The sequence below is a fragment of the Vulpes vulpes genome, chromosome 14 (genome assembly GCF_048418805.1).
Source record: "Vulpes vulpes isolate BD-2025 chromosome 14, VulVul3, whole genome shotgun sequence".
Lineage (NCBI taxonomy): Eukaryota > Metazoa > Chordata > Mammalia > Carnivora > Canidae > Vulpes > Vulpes vulpes.
In genome coordinates, this window is record NC_132793.1 from 27,339,205 (window position 1) to 27,349,989 (window position 10,785).

The window sequence follows — 10,785 nt, forward strand, 5'->3', positions numbered from 1 at the left end:
TCGAGTTATTGGTCCTGGTCTTTCAGTCAAAGGTTCACCAAGCCAATTAATTCAACTGACTTACAACAAAATAAACTGCAACAAGTACTACGAAGAAAGTGTTCTGAAGTCTTGCCTGTTAGATTCTTGACCAACAAATTTTACCTAGAACAGAGGACGCCCAAGTATACCAGCTAGTCCCCTTCATCTATCAAACACTACCTGTCAGGAACTGTGGTAAACAAATTAACTGTGTGACACAAATTATCTTATTTACGGCTCACCATAAATGTACGATTTAGGAAATTTTGCCCCCACTTTACAGATAGGAAAACCAAGGCTTACAGAGATTAGGGCACACAGCTAAGTAGTAATGGCACTGATATTTGAGAACCCAGGCATTCTTTTTTTTTTTTTTTTTTTTTTTTTTTTTTTACCTCTAGCCTGTATCGTCACTCCCTAAATGTAACGCAGTCTTCCAACCCCCAGAAAAATCTTCCCTTTCCAGTTTTCATGTCCTCTCCCCATGCCCCCATTCTCATTAGAACTCAGCAGTGGAAAGGTAATCAAGTGTTTCCAAATTAATTTACCACCTTCTTTTCCGAACTCTTCCTTTCCTAGGATAGCAATAGTCAAGAAGCGACTTCTTCCGACCCTGACTTTGCTTTCCAAAAACAAACTACTGAAGCTCCACCCATCACCTGCCTAGACTAGGAACGTTCCAACGCTGCAAAATAACAAACAACAACAACAACAACAAAAAACAAAACCAAAATAAAAGTCGTACTCTTCCAAAAAGGTCACAAACTTAACACGTATACCGCTGGGCCAAGCTTTCATTCTGCATACTTCTCTTCCACCCAGGCTCCCAACTAACCCGTAACTCCAACTCCACCCATTCTGCCCCACTTCGTGGTCCCCTCCCCCTTTCTCCTCAGCGACCTCGCCCGGGGTTCCCCCCCCTTGCACCCCAGTCTGCAGGTGGGAAGCCCAGCCTGGCCCAAAGGGACCCCTAGAAGGCCCCCCTCCAGCGCTCGGCTCCGCGGAGGGTTCACTCCACCCTACCCAGCAAGCACCACTCCCCTAGGCACCCTCCCCCAGCATCCCCTTGTGGCCCCACCCCTCAGGCTCCCTTCCCCCTCCCGCGACCCCCTCCTCCAAGTTGCCCCCTAGTCCCCGCCCCAGTCCAGTCCTCTCCCCCCGCAGTAAGCGGGACTCCCGAAAGCCAGTTCCCACCCTCACATCAGCCTCTGCACCCCGAGTCTCGCTCCCCGTCCTGAAGGGTGGCCCCAGGCCTTCCCGATGGGCTGCAGGGGCCTCGGCTGGTGTGTGTTGGGGGGGGGGGGGCAGGGGAAGGCGACGGGCCGCTCGGGAGTCTGCTGGGAGCGCGAGGGGAGACCGCGCCCCGTTGTCCCATCCTGGGCCCATATCCACACCCCAACGACCTCGCCTAGCGGCTCCCACCGTACCTGTGGTGGAAGCGGCAGCGGCGGCGGCCGCGCTCCCCTCTCCTCACACAGACAATATGGCGGCGGCGGAGGAGGAGACACACGGCTCGGCCGCCAGCCGCAGGGACCAGAGCGAGGCTGCAGCCGCCGCTGCCGGAAGCGGAAACCCCCTTCCTTCCAGGAGGCGGGGCGGGACCGCTTCCGACTCCGCCCCTAGCAGAATCCGGCTGAGCGCGGCCATGCTGGGATGTGCTACTGTTTGCGTGCAGGTGCGGTCCCGGACGGGGTTCAGAATGGAAGAAATTCTCAGTGGAAAGCCACACAAGGAGATTTGCAATGGTTAAACGCATTTTCTTTCAGTGCCTATTAAGAACTGACGAGGCAGAGAGGACGAACCTCCCATAGGCGTACAATTGGTTTGCCCCAAGCTAAGATGGCGGTCTCTATGTTTCCCGCACTTACCCGCTGACGAGTCCCACCCGTCGACGAGCCGGCCGGCCGCCTTAAAGCATGCGCAACCCGCCGGGGTTGTAAAGCGAAGCATTTTGGGAGTTGTAGTCTCTTGCTCGGACCCCTCGTCTAGGGTTAGGGTTCCAGCAGGATTATTTGCTCGGCGCAAACTTTGAGTTCGCGAGAAGCGAATGAAAGTTGAACCCTCGGGGTGGTGTGGCGCCGGAGTCGAGGAAGTGATCCAAGCCCTGTAGAGACCGAGACCCAATTCCTGCCTCCTCCGGGAGTCCTATTTAGAACTAACCATCTAGAATAGAGTGTTTTCTTCCTTCTGTCTGCCCCCACTCCCACCCCCCTGGCTGGCCCAGACAACCTCCCCAAAGCAGCCACAGGGCACTTTCTATCTTGCAGACCCGGTCATGGCGTCCTCATGGATGAAAATCTTCCAGGGCTCTCCTTTGTGCACCAAAGATAGCCTAAGTTCTTCTCTTGACATCCAAATTCTTACATAAATTGGACAGCTCACTTGCCACCCTCCACCCCCCATCCCCGTTCCTAGCCTCCTATTTTGCCCCTCCCCTTTCATATTTCTGATGCTTCTACCCAGTAAAACTGCCAGCTATTCCTGGAGCTTATCTATGTTGCCTCCTCCCCTTGCGCTGGTGGTTACTCCTGATACTCTCACCCCCTGAACTGGCTAACTTCCGTATGTCTACTGAATTAATTCAGAGGTCTTTTCTTCTGGGGCTCTTCCCTCCCTTGAGCCTCCCCAGACGTAGGTACCATCAATTCAGCAGCCTGTCTGGTCCCTAGCCTGCCTCCTCCATCAGACTGTGAGCCCCCAGTGGACAGGGCTGAGTCTGATGATCACTGTCCTCTCCACAGGCCCTGCTAAAAACTGGTATGTTGCTGAGAGGAATTCAAGTGTTAGCCTCACCTCCAGTGGGGCAGAGGTGTGAGGACTGCAACAAGGGTGAGGAGACTGGGTTATTTCGGTACCAGCTATGATCCCTGAGGTGCCTCAGAATAGCTGCCTGGCCCAGGAATGGGCCTTCCCACCCGCTTCAGTCCTCCTTTCACAGTTTGTCAGCTTACTGGCACCTCTGCTCCCAAAGAGACAATCTCCCCCCACCCCCCACCCCCCCAGTAGGATGGAGGTGCCGGCAGCTGCAGCCATACAGCAATGGCCTCAAGGAGGTGGCTGTGACCTTTTTTGGGCTTCATCTGCCAGACAGGCCTGCAGCATTTAACCCCAGTGTGCTGGGAATCTATAGTAATGACTTTCTGGGTGCTTCAAGGTGAGTCAATCCTCTTCTCTGGGCCTGTTTCCCCACCTGTGGACTGAGGAAGTTAGACAAGATGATCCCAAGGTTTTCATGAAGGAAATGACTGACCTTCCACTTAACTCTGGGATCCTGTTTAAACGTTTGTTTGTTTGTTGAGCCAGCTATACTGGCTCCTTTGTTCACATTTATTCAGTTCACAGCTATTAATCACTTGCTATGAGCCAGACACAGTGCTAAGTGCTGGGGTTGGGGTATAAGCAAGACAGACACCAATTCTTCATGGACCTCCCTTTCTAAAGTGAGAAACAAATAACACATGGGTAAACAAATGAATAAACAACATAGTTTCAGGTAGCAATAAATGCTTGAAAGAAAAAAGATAAGGAACTAAAGAAAAGACTAAAGGAGGGAGCACTTTAACTTGAGCAGTTCAGAAATTCCCTCTGAGAAGGGAGCATTGAGTACAAAGGTCCTGTGGCAGGAAAGACTTGGGTAAGTTTGAGGAAGGAGGCCAGGGTGGCTGAAGCACTGTGAGTAAAGGGGAGAAGATAGGAAATCTGGTTGGAGAGGAGGGCAGGGCCATTCCTCACAGTGAATGTTCGTCATCTCATTTAATCCATCAGCCTAATGAAGTAGGAACTAAAAGTATCCCATTGCACAAATGAGGAAACTGAGGTTAAGAGAGATTACAAGGGCAGCACAGGTGGCTCAGTGGTGTTTTTTTTTTGTTTTGTTTTTTTGTTTTGTTTTGTTTTGTTTTGTTTTTGGCTCAGTGGTTTAGCGCCGCCTTCGGCCCAGGGTGTACCCTGGAGTCCCAGGATTGAATCCCACATCAGGCTCCCTGTATGGAGCCTGCTTCTCCCTCTGCCTGTGTCTCTGCCTCTCTCTCTCTCTCTCTCTCTCTCTCTCATAAATAAATAAAATCTTAAAAAAGAGAGAGAGAGAGAGAGAGAGAGATATTACGAGACACGACCAAGGTCACATGCAGTGACACAGACCTTGCATTTCAGCTTGGGTCGTCCTCTCTGCGTCAAATCTAATGTATCAGATTTCTATTGCTGCTTAACAAAGCACCCCAAAACAGAGTAGCTTAAACCAACAATTACTTATTTGCTTATATTGGCATGGATTGGCAGCTTGGACACGTCTCAGCTAGGGCAGTTCTCTTCTGCTGTGCATGGTCTCACTCCCACATTTGCGGTCAATGAGTATGTTGGCAAGCTGGCTGGCCCTGGATGGCCTCATTTACATGTCTGCCAGTTCCCTGGGGCCTGTTGGCTTAAGTGCCTTGGTTCTTCACACCGCTTCTTCAGCAGCTAGCTCTGGCTTCCTCACATGATGGCCTCCAAAAGGAAGAGAACAAAAGCATCAAGGCCTCTTGAGGGCTAGGCTCAGAAGTGCTAGAGCATCATTCTCACTGCATTTTATTGAGCAAAGGCTGTCATGTGGCCAGCTCAGATTCAAGGAGAGTAGAAACCAACTCCATTTCTTGATGAGAAAAAAACATCGGAGTCATACCATACACAGAGTTGTGTGCACCAGGATGGCCGGAACTGTTGTGGCTGTTTTTACAAACATACCACATCATGTGCCTGGAACGGGTTAGATAAATTATCATGCAGCTAAACATGGAGCTATTAACAACAAGACCTAATATTTTTTGAGTACTTAGTATTGGTCTGACACTATGCAGGGGGCCTTATATGTTTGGGCTTTTTTTTTTTTTTTTTTTTTTTTTTTTGTATTTATTTATGATAGTCACACAGAGAGAGAGAGAGAGAGAGGCAGAGACACAGGCAGAGGGAGAAGTAGGCTCCATGCACCGGGAGCCCAACATGGGACTCAATCCCGGGGCTCCAGGATCGCGCCCTGGGCCAAAGGCAGGCGCCAAACTGCTGCGCCACCCAGGGATCCCCTGTTTGGGCTTTTTTAATCCTCATAACAGCCCTGTGTGGCAACTACATTTTTATCCCAATTCAGAGATAAGGCACACTCAAGATTCAGAAAGGTTAAGTAACCTGTACAGGGTCACACAGCTAGTCAGTGGCAAAGCTGTTAAAAATAACAATAGGGATACCTGGGTGGCTCAGCAGTTGAGTATCTGCCTTTGGCTTAGGTCATGATCCCCAGATCTGGGATCAAGTCCCACATCAGGCTCCCTGCAAGGAACTGCTTCTCCCTCTGACTATGTCTCTGCCTCTGTCTGTGTGTCTCTCATGAATTAATAAATACAATCTTAAAAAAAAAAAAGATGACAATATAATGTCCTGACATGGAAAGCTGGCTCTGTCATCCTGTTATATGACAAAAAGCAACAGATAAAACAAAAGTTTGATCAGAACATGTTTTAAGGGGCACCTGAGTGGCTCAGTGGTTGAGCATCTGCTTTCTGCTCAAGTCTTGATCCCAAGGTCCTGGGATCAAGTCCCACATCAAGCTTCCTGTAGGGAGCCTGCTTATCCCTCTGCCTATGTTTCTGCCTCTCTCTGTGTGTTTCTCATGAATAAATAAATAAAATTAAAAAAAAAACACGTTTTAAAGACACATTTAACAATAGATGGATTGGGACACCTGGGTGGTTCAGTGGTTTGGCACCTGCCGCCTTCGGCCCAGTGTGTGATCCTGGAGACCTGGGATCGGGTCCCGCGTCGGGTTCCCTGCATGGAGCCTGCTTCTCTCCCTTTGTCTCTCTCTCTGCCTGTGTCTCTGCCTCTCTCTCTGTATCTCTCATGAATAAATAAATAAAAATCTTTTAAAAAAAAAAAAGGGGGTAGATGTATATGGGTTATATGGTTTTAGACACAGTTCAGGAAGGATTTACCACAAACTATTAATGGAGCTTATCTCAGAAGAGAGGAAGAGGAGGGATCTTTACTTTAGACACTTCTGTCTGCGTTGTGAAAATTTTTTTTGCTTGAATATTTTTGGGTAACACGACTTTTTCTTTCAATCTTCAATAAAGAAAAAGCATTTTAAAAATGTCCTTCAGGTTATCTCTCACCTCTGTCTTCGTCTACTTGGCTTTCATGTTTAGTGGTGGGGTTTTTTGCCCCTTTTTGACACTGCTCCAGCCCAGGCCCTTATCAGTTCTGGCTTGAAGTTTTGTAACTACCTAGGGGAGCCCCTTCTCTCTCCTGCTTTCATACATGGTGCACACACACTGCCACTGGAGGAAAGTTTATGAACCAATATGTTCCTTTCTTGCTCAAGAGTTTTCAGTGGTATTTCATTGCCCTCAGGGAAAGTCTAAACCCCTTGGCCTGGTGTCCATGATATTTGTAAATTTGACTCTAACTGGGTTGGATTCCAGCTCTGTCATTTACGAGTAGTATAATCTGAGACAATTTATTTGATATCTCTGAGCCCTAGTTTCCTCATCTGTTTAAAAAGAAAGAGGGGTACCTGGGTGGCTCAGTAGTTAAGCATCTGCCTTCGGTTCAGGTCATGATCCCAGGGTCCTGGGATTGAGTTCTGCATCAGGCTCCCCGCTCAGTGGGGAGTCTGTCCCTCTCTCTCTGCCTTTCCCTCCCACTAGTTCTCTCTCTCTCTCTCTCTCTCTCTCTCTCAAAAATAAGTAAAATCTCTTAGAAAAGGGATGCATCGGTGGCTCAGGAGTTGAGACTCAGCCTTCAGCTCAGGGCATGATCCTGGGGTCCGGGGTCAAGTCCTGCATCAGGATCCTTGCAGGGAATCTGCTTCTCCCTCTGCTTATGTCTCTGCCTCCCTCTCCATGTCTCTCATGAATAAATAAATAAAATATTTTTAAAAAATCATTTAAAAAGAAAGAAAGAATGAAAGAAAGAGAAAAGAAGAGAGGATGTAGTATGAAATTTACTATTGAGTGACTGTGTCCTATTCTCCTCCAGCCAGGACTGGTTATACTCCTGACTCCGTTGGTATTAAGCTTGGCCCGGTGATTTGCTTTGGCTGGTGAAATATGGATGAAGGTGACAATGTGTAAGCTCCAGCCTAGGCCTTAGGAGGTCTCATGTTTTCAACATTCCTCCTGGGAGTTTCCTCCTCTACCATAAGGATGGGGATGTCATTGGTGCATTGCATCTTTTGAAACACCATCCCAGTCTAAGTTTCTGAAGGAAAGGCTGGGTGAAGAAAGTTTTGTGTCTTGGTATTTTTGTCTTGGTATAATGGTATTTAACAAACCACTAGTTTGGTTTATTTTTTATTTTTTATTTTATTTTATTTATTTTAGTTTTTTTATTGTTTTTTGTTTGTTTTTTAAGGTTTTATTCACTTATTTATGAGACACCCAGAGAGAGAGAGAGGTAGAGACACAGGCAAAGGGAGAAGCAGGTTCCATGCAGGGAGCCCGACGTGGGACTGGATCCCTGGGCCCAAGGCGGTGTTAAACTGCTGAGCCACCCAGGGTGCCCAGTGCTTAGTTTGTATTAAACTTTAAATTGTGTCTTTTCATGACCTCTCTCCCTTTTGAATGACAGAAAGCTAAAAGGCTAGAAAGAGTATGTTGCCTGCCTGTTTAAGGAACCTAAAGCTTCTATCCAAATCCCCAAGATCAAACAGGCTGGTGTAGAAGAGTGGAAAAAACATGTAGCAGACCCAATGTGGAGCCAAGCCCCGCAGAACCCAGCCGAGACCGCCCAGACCCAAAAGACTGCAGATGAGAGAGGGAAAAATCAATATTTGCTCCTGTAAGCCACAGACTTTGGGGGTGGTTTGTTACACAACATTATTATTCAGTAATAGCTAACTGATATACCTACTTCATAGGACTCTTGTCAGGATTAAATGACTGAACACAGGAAAGCCCTTAAAAATATGCTGGCACACAACACAGCAAGGGTGTAATCGACACAAGTGGTTATTACTGGGGTGTAACTGTGAACAAAACAGAGTCCCCGCTTTCATGATCTCATGTTCTGTGGCGAGATATATGGCACATCAGATGGTGATGTGCTCTGTGGAGAAAATAAGGCAGGGAAGGGAGAGAGAAGTGCTGCAGTACTGTTTCAAACAAGTGATCAATGGAAGCTTCACCAAGAACGTTGTTTTTGAGCAAACAACTGGAAGTGAGGCCAGGAGGCACAAGGGCATATGGGGAGAAGATTGTTCCAAGCAGAGGGAACAGGATGGGCAAAAGCTGTGGAGGGGACTTGTGTCTGGTGGGCTGAATGGATGGCCAGTAGATAGCGTGGCTGAGCTGAGCAATCAAAGGGAAGATGACCTCGGAGAGTCCTCCTGGGACTGAATCACACAGAGCCTTGTGCATCACAGTAGGGACTCTGGCTTCTGCTCCTAGTGAGGTGTTGAAGGGTTTTGACCAGAGGGAGGACAGGCCCAGCTTCACACTTCTATAGGATCTCCCTGGCAGTGAGATGTAGAATCAATGGAACAGGAGAGAGGGCTGAAGCAGGGAGACCACGTAAGAGGCCACAGCCACAATCCAGACAGAAGATGGTGATAGTTTGAATCAAAGGTAGGCTCTGGGCTTCTTTTGAAAGTGAAGCCAAGGGAAAAGGCATGCATGTCCACATTTTTAGTAGATTTACCTTTTAGAAGTGTTTTAGGGGTAGAGTAGCATTGAGAGGAAAGTAGAAAGTTCCCACACATCCCTGGCTCACACATGCACAGCTTCTTCCTTAGCAACATACGGTGGTACATTTGTTACAATCTGTGAACTTACAGGGACACATCATCATCACCCAAAGTCCAAGGTTTACATTAAGGTTCATTCTTAATATTGTACATTCTATGGCTTGTGACATAAGTATAATGACATGTATCCATGATTGTAGCATTGTAGAATAGTTACATTGCCTTAGAATCCTCTACCTATATTCATCCCTCTTCTCTCCAGTCCCTGGCAACCACTGGTCCTTTTACTGTTTATATTGTCTTGCTCTTTCCAGAAAGTTACATAGTTGGAATCATAAAGCGTGTGGCCTTTTTTAGATTGGCTTCTTTCACTCAATCATATGTGCTTAAGGTTTTTCCATGTCTTTTCATGGTTTGACAACTTATTTCTTTCAGCACTGAATAATACCCAATTGTCTGGAAGTACTACAGTTTATTTACTTATTCACTTACCGAAGAATATTTTGGTTGCTTCCAAGTTTTGGCAATAATGAATAAAGCTGCATTTTTTAAAAAGCAAGAAAGAAAGTAAATAAAGCCAAAAGGACAGGTTGGGATGGAGTTTTGAGATAGAAAGGAATTGATGGTGATTCCAGGGCTTTGGGTCAGAGGAATTAAAAGAAGGAATTTGCCACCAACTGAGATGAAGAAGGCTCTAGGAGAACTTTTTCAGGTAGGGAAAGGAGGGAAGAATTAGCAGCTTGTTCAATTTGAGGCACCCATCAGACCTCCAAGTGGAAATGCCTAGTTAGAAGTTGCATGCCTGAATCTGAGCCCAGGAGAGGAGTCCAGGCTGGAGATGTAATTTTGACAGTTGTTACGGACTGAATTGTGTCTCCCCAAAATTTATTTGTTGAAGCCCTAACCCCCAATGTACTGTATTTGGAGACAAAGCCTTTAGGGAGGTAATTAAGGTTAAATGAGGCCATCAGGGTGGAGCCTAATCCAGTAGGACTGGCATCCTTGTAAGGAGAGGGAGAAACCTCAGAGCACATTCTCTCTGTCTCTGTCTCTGTCTCTCTCTCTCTCTCTCTCTGAGTGTGCAGAGGAAAGGCCATAGGAAGACACAAGGAGAAGGCAGCCAGCCAGCAAGAGTTCTCACCAGAAACCAAACCTACTGGCACCTTGATCTTCCAGAACTGGGAGAAATCAAAAATAAACTTCTGTTGTTAAACCACTCAGTCTGTGGTATCTTGTTCTGGTGGCCCAAGTAGACTAACACAGGAGTCCTCATTGTAGAAATGATTTTTATTATTTTAAAAAGATTTTATTTATTTATCCATGAGACACACACACACACACACACACACACACACACACACACACACAGAGGCAGAGACACAGGCAGAGGGAGAAGTAGGCTCTCTGTAGGAGCCCGATGTGGGACACGATCCCAGGACCCCAAGATCACTCCCTGAGTCAAAGGCGGACGCTCAATCACTGAGCCACCCAGGTGTCCCTAGAAATGGTTTTTAAAGCCATTAAACTGGGTAAGATCTCCAAAGGAGGGCAGCCCCGGTGGCTCAGCGGTTTAGCGCCGCCTTCAGCCCTGGGTGTGATCCTGGAGACCGGGGATAGAGTCCCACATCGGGCTCCCTGAATTGGAGCCTGCTTCTCCCTCTGCCTGTGTCTCTGCCTCTCTCTCTCTGTCTGTGTCTGTCATGAATAAATACATAAAATCTTTAAAAAAAAAAAAAAAAAAAAGATCTCCAAAGAAGTGAACACAGAGAAGAGGATGGAGGACTGAGCCTCAGGGCATCTAACATTAAGGGGAAAGGAACCAACAAAGGAGCTTCAGAGGGAGCAGCCAGGGATATACAACCTGAGAGCCAAGTCAGGAAAACATTCCAAGGCGGGGAGAATTGATGGTCTGTCTTAAATGCTGCTGAGGAAACAAGGAAGACAAGAACTGAGAGCTGATTTAGCAGAGTGGAGGTCATTGTTACTTAGACAGGAAAGAGTTTAGGTAGAATGGTGGGAGCCCAATGGAGTGGGATTAAGAGAGAGCAGAG

General features: G+C 47.3%; 1 protein-coding gene across 2 annotated transcripts in view; it reads right to left on the reverse strand.

Moving 5' to 3' along the window:
- Nucleotides 1-1,636, reverse strand: part of CSNK2A1 (casein kinase 2 alpha 1) — a 61,197-nt gene extending 59,561 nt beyond the window's left edge. Inside the window, exon 1 of one of the 2 annotated variants that reach the window (XM_025986067.2) lies at nt 1,449-1,636. The gene's annotated coding sequence lies outside the window, so the exon portion shown is untranslated. The remainder of the gene's footprint in view (nt 1-1,448) is intronic. The other variant, XM_072736174.1, reaches the window with a different exon arrangement.
- Between the last annotated feature and the right edge of the window lie 9,149 nt (nt 1,637-10,785).